Source organism: Balaenoptera acutorostrata, chromosome 3 (assembly GCF_949987535.1).
Source record: "Balaenoptera acutorostrata chromosome 3, mBalAcu1.1, whole genome shotgun sequence".
Taxonomy (NCBI): Eukaryota; Metazoa; Chordata; class Mammalia; order Artiodactyla; family Balaenopteridae; genus Balaenoptera; species Balaenoptera acutorostrata.
Window position 1 is genome coordinate 37,449,598 of NC_080066.1, and position 8,306 is coordinate 37,457,903.

Genomic DNA, 8,306 nt, shown 5'->3' on the forward strand with positions numbered 1-8,306 from the left:
ACTGAGTCCAGCTGGCTAATTCTCAATATAAAAGTTTTCACTGAAAAAAAAAAGAAGAAGAAGAGAGAAAGAAAGAGAGAGAGAGAGAGAGAGAGAGAGAGAGAGAGAGAAAGAAAGAAAGAAAGAAAGAAAACAAAGAAGAGAAAGAAAGTTAGTTCTACCCAAAAGAGAATGGCCACATGCCTAATATTTACTACAACCTTATTTGTGATAGTGAAAGTTTGAAACATTTGAATAAGTAACTTATGGCATGCAACATTGTATAACTTACCACTGAGTATGTAACAGAAAACATTTGATTACATATTAAATGAAAAAAGATATAATTTGCTCAACTATACTGAGAACCACTGAATTATATACTTTTAAAGGGTGGGGCTTCCCGGGCTTCCCTGGTGGCGCAGTGGTTAAGAATCCGCCTCCCAATGCAGGGAACAAGGGTTCAAGCCCTGGTCTGGGAGGTTCTCACATGCTGTGGAGTAACGAAGCCCGTGCGCCACAACTACTGAGCCTGCGCTCTAGAGCCCGCGAGCCGCGCAACTACGGATACCCGCATGCCTAGAGCCCATGCTCCGCAACAAGAGAAGCCACCGCAATGAGAAGCCCACGCACCGCAAAGAAGAGTAGCCCCCGCTCACCGCAACTGGAGAAAGCACGCACGCAGCAAGGAAGAGCCAACGCAGCCAAAAAGAAATAAACAAAAGAAAGAAATAAATTTTTTTTAAAAAAGGGTGAACTTTTGGGAATTCCCTGGTGGTCCAATTGTTAGGACTGCGCTTTCACTGCCAGGGCCTGAGTTCAATCCCTGGTCGGATCCCCGTGTGGCCAAAAAAATATAAAAAAATAAAAGGGTGAACTTTGTGCATCATATCAATTTCTTTTAAAAAGATAAAATTCTCCATTTTTACTTTTGTGTCAGCCAAGATCAGGAGAAAACAGATGGCCTGCTCGATGTGTGTAACTGAAGAAAGTTAATGAAGGGACAGTGTATAAAGATGCTGGCAGGGTTGAGGGAAACCAGCAAGGGATAATGAAATACCCCAGGGCTAATGCTGAGAAGCCATTATCAACCATAGGCCTGAAGGGGCAAAGAGATGGAACCAGTGCTCAGTTAGAGCAACAGATGAAGGAGAGGGAGGGCCAATAGGAACTTTGACGAATACAGCGCTCTCTCTCTCTCTCTCTCTCTCTCTTCCTGTGGTACCTCCCACTGGCAGAACCCAAGAGGAAGCCTAAGGGCAAGTGACCCCAGATGACGCTGCCCTTCAAGGTCAGCCTCTAGAGAAGGATGGAGAGGAGTGAATCTGGAAGCAGATTATCTAGCAGGTATGTGATCATATAGCAATGTGAGAACCATCTAAACATATGGCCGAGGACCTTAAGGGAACCTGGAAAATCAGGGTTTGTAGGGATAAAAAGTGGAGGTAGTTAGAGAACGGGTAGGATGGGTAGAGGGGGCAGGAAAGATTTAACTCAGGCTGAGACAAGAATGAGAGCCAGACGCGGGAATGATTTATTGTTTGGTCAAATACTGAGCTAGAGTCTGAGCTCTGGAAGAGATTAATAGGAGATACAGAGCTAAATCAGAGTGTAGCATTAGAAATTCTTCCCCCATTGGCTATTACCCAGCCGTCTCTCCTTCCCAGCTAAAATTCATGCCTTCAACAAGTAATTGTTTAGTACCTATTATGTGCCAGGAACTGTTAGGCCCTGGGGATTGAGGAAGGAACAAAATTAACATCCTCACTCTCCTGGAGTTTACATCCTGGTGGGGGGAAAGAGACAACAGATAAGTAAATGTAAGTCAAGGGTGATAGGTGCTATAAAGAAAAGCACAGGAGAGAATGGAACTAAAATTCTGCCCATTCTACCTCTTTAAAAAAGCCCATACATGCCTACACACAGCAGAGCTCCTGAGTAAATCAGGACTTTGATATCTCTCACCTGACCTAAGATCAGACTATCCTAACTGATCTTCCCGCCTGCAGCACACTCCAACCAGTCCTCCACTCTGCTGTGAGGATCTTTCTGAAACAAATCTTGTCAGTACCCTGCTTTAAAAAGTACCCTCCAGGAACTTCCCTAGTGGTCCAGTGGTTAAGAATCGCCTTCCAAGGCAGGGGACACAGGTTCGATCCCTGGTCGGGGAACTAAGATCCCACATGCTGTGGGGCAACTAAGCCCAGGCCCACGCACCTCACCTGTAGAGCCCACGCACTCTGGAGCCTGTGCGCCACAACTAGAGAGAAGCCTGAGCTCCACAACTAGAGAGAGAAGCCTGCACTCTGCAACTAAGACCCGACACAGCCAAAAATAAAATAAATAAATTAAATTAAATTAAATTAAAGAATGTTAATGTTAAAAAATTGTTTATACTGAGCCTGCACTCTAGATCCCACTAGCCACAACTACTGAAGCCCGTGTGCCTAGAGCCCGTGCTCCCCAACAAGAGAAGTCACCACAATGAGAAGCCCATGCACCGCAACGAAGAGTAGCCCCTGCTCGCCGCAACTAGAGAAAGCCAGCACACGGCAACAGAGACCCAATGCAGCCAAAAATAAATAAATAAATTTATTTTTAAAAAGATTGTTTAAATAATAAATAAAAAGTACCCTCCAATGCTCTTATTTGCTTACCATGTGGAATAAGGCCTAACCTCCTTATCATGGACCTTATCTTCTGGATCCATCACTTGCATGTACCTCTTTCATTCTCCTTTTCTGTCAACCCTAATTGTCTGTAGTCTATTGAATGCTGCCCTGTCTCTCATTTCTGTACCATTGTCCATACCGCTCTTTCCGTTTGGAACGTTCTCCAGGACCTCCCCACCTCCTCCCAAGGTTGGCAATCTTCTTATTCTTTTTTTTTTTTTTTAATTGTATTGAACATTCATTAAGGGGATACTACATTTTTATTTATTTATTTATTTTATGGCTGTGCTGGGTCTTCGTTTCTGTGACAGGGCTTTCTCTAGCTGCGGCAAGTGGGGGCCACTCTTCATCGCGGTGCGCGGGCCTCTCACTATCGCGGCCTCTCTTGTTGGGAGCACAGGCTCCAGATGCGCAGGCTCAGTAATTGTGGCTCACGGGCCTAGTTGCTCCGCAGCATGTGGGATCTTCCCAGACCAGGGCTCGAACCCGTGTCCCCTGCATTGGCAGGCAGATTCTCAACCACTGCGCCACCAGGGAAGCCCTTCTTATTCTTTTAAGCCCATTAACTGCCACCTTTTTGGTCAAGCTTCCCTGACCTTCCCTGGTGTGAGGGGGTATCTTCCAGTTCCCACCTTTGTGTTATCAGTACATCTTACTGTATAGGTACCTCTAAATGTACTTATCATACCATATAATTCTATTTCTTGGGGCTCAGGTGTACATGATGGAGTTAAATATGTTCCATGGGTCAGGGACCCTATATTCTTTTGTTCATGTGTGACCATCTTTTGTTACTTATTCAACCTAAAAACTAGAATTGACAACTTACATATATCCCCCCATCCAGTACTTAATCTTTTTTTCTTTCAGTTTTATTGAGATATAACTGATATAGAGCACTGTGTAAGTTTAGGCGTACAGCATAATGATTTGAATTTCATACATTATGAAGTGATTACCACAATAAGATTAGTGAACATCTATCATCTCTTATAGATACATAATAAAATAAAGAGAAAAAAATTGTTTTCCTTGTGATGAAAATTCTTCAGATTACTCTCTTAACAACTTTCATATATAACATACAGCAGTGTTCATTATATTACTCATGTTGTACATTACATCCCGCGTACTTATAACTGGAAGTTTGTACCTTTTGACCACCTTCGTGCAATTCCCCTTCCCCTCCCCATCTCCCTCCCCATACCCTTGCCTCTGGCAACCATAAATCTGATCTCTTTTTCTTAGTTTGTTTGCTTGTTTCTTTGGGGGTTTTTTGAAGTATAACTGACCTACAGCACTATGTTAGTTCCTGGTGTTCAACACAGTGATTTGATATTTTTATACATTACAGAATGATCACCACCCCATTGCTTAATCTTGTGTTTATCATTTTCTTGCTCTTAAAAATATTTTTATGTAAAAAATAAACATTTTAGGGCTTCCCTGGTGGCACAGTGGTTAAGAATCCACCTGCCAATGCAGGGGACAAGGGTTCGAGCCCTGTTCTGGGAAGATCGCACATGCCACGGAGCAACTAAGCCCGTGCGCCACAACTACTGAGCCTGCGCTCTAGAGCCTGCGAGCCACAACTACTGAGCCCGTGTGCCACAACTACTGAAGCCCACGCACCTAGAGCCCGTGCTCCGCAACAAGAGAAGTCACCGCAATGAGGAGCCCATGCACCACAATGAAGAGAAGCCCCCACTCGCCACAACCAGAGAAAGCCTGCACACAGCAACAAAGACCCAACACAGCCAAAAATTAAAAAAAAAAAAATTAAAAAAATAAAAAAAACAAAAAACATTTTATTAAAAACAATAATTTTTTTTTTTGGCTGCACCATGCGGCTTGCAGGACCTTAGTTCCCCAACCAGGGATCAGAGCCACGCCCTCAGCAGTGATAGCTGCGGAGCCTTAACCACTGGACCACCAGGGAATTCCAAAAAAATTATTTTTAAAAATTGTCCTAGCTTTATAAAAATTTAAAGTTAAAAAGTCTTGCTTCTTTAGGGAACCCTCCTACACTGTTGGTGGGAATATAAATTGGTACAGCCACTAAGGAGAACAGTATGTAGGTTCCTTAAAAAACTAAAAATAGAGCTACCGTATGATCCAGCAATCCCACTCCTGGGCATATATCTGGAGAAAACCATAATTCGAAAAGATACACGTACCCTAATATTCATTGCAGCGCTATTTACAATAGCCAGGACATGGAAGCAACCTAAATGTCCATCGACAGAGGAATGGATAAGGAAGATGTGGTACATATAAACAATGGAATATTACTCAGTCATTAAAAAGAATGAAATAATGCCATTTGCAGCGACATGGATGGACCTAGAGATTGTCATACTGAGTGACGTAAGTCAGACAGAGAAAGACAAATATCATATGATATCGCTTGTGTGTGGATTCTAAAAAAATGGTACAAATGAACCTATTTACAAAAGAGAAATAGAGTCATAGATGTAGAAAACAAACTTATGGTTACCAAGGGGTAAAGGGGGGGAGGCGGGAGGGATAAAATGGGAGATTGGGATTGACATATATACAACACTATATATAAAATATATAACTAATAAGAACCTACTTTATAGCACAGGGAACTCAATACTCTATAGTGACCTACATGGGAATAGAATATAAAAAAGAGTGGAAGGACTTCCCTGGTGGCGCAGTGGTTAAGAATCCACCTGCCAATACAGGGGACACGGGATCGATCCCTGGTCAGGGAAGATCCCACATGCTGCGGAGCAACTAAGCCCATGCGCCACAACTACTGAGCCCACTTGCCGCAACTGCTGAAGCCCGTGCACCTAGAGCCCGTGCTCTGCAACAAGAGAAGCCACCACAATGAGAAGCCTGTGCACCGCAACGGAGTAGCCCCTGCTCACCGCAACTAGAGAAAGCCCGCATGCAGCAACAAAGATCCAACGCAGCCAAAGATAAATAAATTTTTTAAAAATTTGTATATGTCTATGTATTTACATACATACATAAGTATATATTTGTGTGTGTGTGAACATGCATACATATTTCCAAAACATATATTATTAATTTTAGTTGTTTTGTTTATTAAAGTAGTATCATTCCCTACATAATAACCTGGGACCTTTTTTTTAAAATTTAACTACAGTTGATTTACAATATTGTGTTAGTTTCAGGTGTATAGCTTCAGATTCTTTTCCATTATAGGTTATTACAAGATATTGAATATAGTTCCCTGTGCTATACAGTAAATCCTTGTTCTTCATCTATTGATATTTTATGCATAGTGGTGTGTCCTGGGACTTCTTTTTCACTTTTCATGTTTTATTGCTAAGATCCATCTCAGGTTTGTTGCCTGGAGCTGAGTTTATTTATGGTTGCTGCTGTCGACTATTTCAATGTGTAAATATGCTAATATTACTTTGTTGCTGGCAGCAAAGGCTCTTGGTACCCTGTGTTCTTCCCTTTGGCCCACAACTGGTTTTAGCCAAATATGTGGTAGCCAGTTTTGTGGGGCCTCCCATTTACTGACAATGCGCACCTCAAGTGCTAGGCTGTGGGCCTCTCCAATTTCTGCTTTAAGGCCTTCTCAAAAGCCACAAGAGCCTTCTCAGCCCTCTCCCAAACACAGACTGAAAGTAAAGAGCATTAACCCTCAACCAATGGGGGATGTAAGCCAAGGGATAAATGCCCCAAGCTCCCTTTCTTCAGATGGACAATTCTGGGAGGCATTTTTTTTTTATACGGGATTTTAAAAAATATTTATTTATTTATTTATTTATTTATTTGACTGTGCTGGGTCTTATGCAGCACACGGGATCTTTGTTGCTGTGTGTGGGATCTTAGTTGCAACATGCGGGCTCTTAGTTGTTGCATGAGGGCTTTTAGTTGTGGCATGCAGCATCTTCAGTTGCGGCACATGGGATCTTTAGTTGTGGCATGTGAATTCTTAGTTGTGGCATGTGAACTCTTAGTTGCAGCATGTGGATCTAGTTCCCTGACCAGGGATCGAACCCGGGCCCGCTGCATTAGGAGCACAGAGTCTTAGCCACTGGACCACCAGGGAAGTCCCTGGGAGGCATTTTGTATATTTCTCAGAGGTCTCCATGGAATCACACTCCTTATGTTGGCGTTTCCTGCTACTTTGCCTCAATCTCTCTCTCTTATTCACCCCTGCTGCCTGAGATCACTTCCCAAATGAACAACTTGCACCCAAGTCCTTGTCCCAGTCTCTGCTTTTGGTGACTTCAAACTAATACAACCAGTTTCCTGATCATGAGCATTTGGATTGTTGCAGGTTTTTGCTATTGCAAAAGAGTTACTAAGAATATTCGTATAAAACCCACTGGTGCACAAGTGCAAGAATTTCTCTTGCATATTTATACAGGAGTAGACTTGTTGGGTCAAAGACTAAGTGAACTTTCAGTTTTACAAGATAATTCCAAACTGCTAACCAAAGTGGTTTTTACCAATTTACAGTTTCAACAACATTGTATACAAGATCTTATTGATCCAAATCCTCTTCAGCACTTGGTTTTGTCAGATTTCTTAATGTTCACCTCTCAAATAGATATTGAATAGAATCTCATTGTGGTCTCAATTTGTACTTCTTGATGATTAATGAGGTTGAACATGTATTCATATATTTATTGACCATAAATGTTTCATCTTTTGGGAAATGTCTCTTCAAAGCTTTTGCCTATTTTTCCATTGCTTGACTGTCTTTTCCTCATTAATTTTACAAATTCGTTTACAGTTATGGTTATTCTCCTTTGAAACTCAGAAGCTCAAAATCAAATTAACCATAATCTTCACTGAATATTACCCTTTTCCTGGTTACAAAATTAATTCATGCTTGTTGTAAAAGAAACATGTAAAGAATACAGACATGTTTAACTTAGAAAGCCTTCCTTGCTGTCAGCTCCAGCCCACCTCCAAGCAGGAATAATTCCCATGAATTGTTTGCCATCCCGTATTTCAAGGATTTTGTTGTCACATCTCTCTCCCAGATTAGACTGATAATTTCCCAAGGGTAAGGACTGTGTTGTATTCATCTTTGTATCCTCAGGCCCAGGCATAGTGCCTGGTTTAGACCTGGAACGCAGTACGTTATTGTTGAATGAATTGCTGAAAGCTGGGTTAGAACAGAAATTTTAAGGTTACAAGAAGACTTCAGTTTGGAACAGAGGATTCAAGTAAAAGTGGGAGATAGCACTGGTAAAATGTGTTAGGGCTTGATTACCAAAAGTCTTGGCCGTTAGGCCAAAGTGTTTGATTTTTATCTTGGAGGCAGTCAGCCAGGGAGGCATTCAAGACTTTTCAGGTGGAGGGAGGTTATTTGTTCTTATGTTTTTACCAGCAACAGAATTAGAACAAAACATTGACAATCCAGTCATCTAATGGCAATGTACAGGATGTAAAGCGGAGGAGGTTGGGGAAAATGAAACTGAAGACAGAAAAATGAATGCATCAAGATGTTATTAACTTCTGGGGGGACATAGGCACCCATGAAAAACATGAGAACTATGTTTCTGTCAGAAAAATAGGCATAAACCCAAGCCCATGCACTTTTTAAGAACCCTTTGTTCTTGGGTTGGTTATTCTAAGAGTGAGAGAATAAGAACCTGAACCATGGGGCCAGGATGTGTTCATTCATTCAGA

The 8,306-nt window shown here is 41.9% G+C and overlaps 1 non-coding gene across 1 annotated transcript; it reads right to left on the minus strand.

Annotated features, from left to right (window-relative positions):
- Positions 1-6,638: 6,638 nt before the first annotated feature.
- On the minus strand, positions 6,639-6,711 carry TRNAR-CCU (transfer RNA arginine (anticodon CCU)). The gene has a single exon. It is a non-coding gene; the product is annotated as a tRNA-Arg (tRNA).
- Between the last annotated feature and the right edge of the window lie 1,595 nt (positions 6,712-8,306).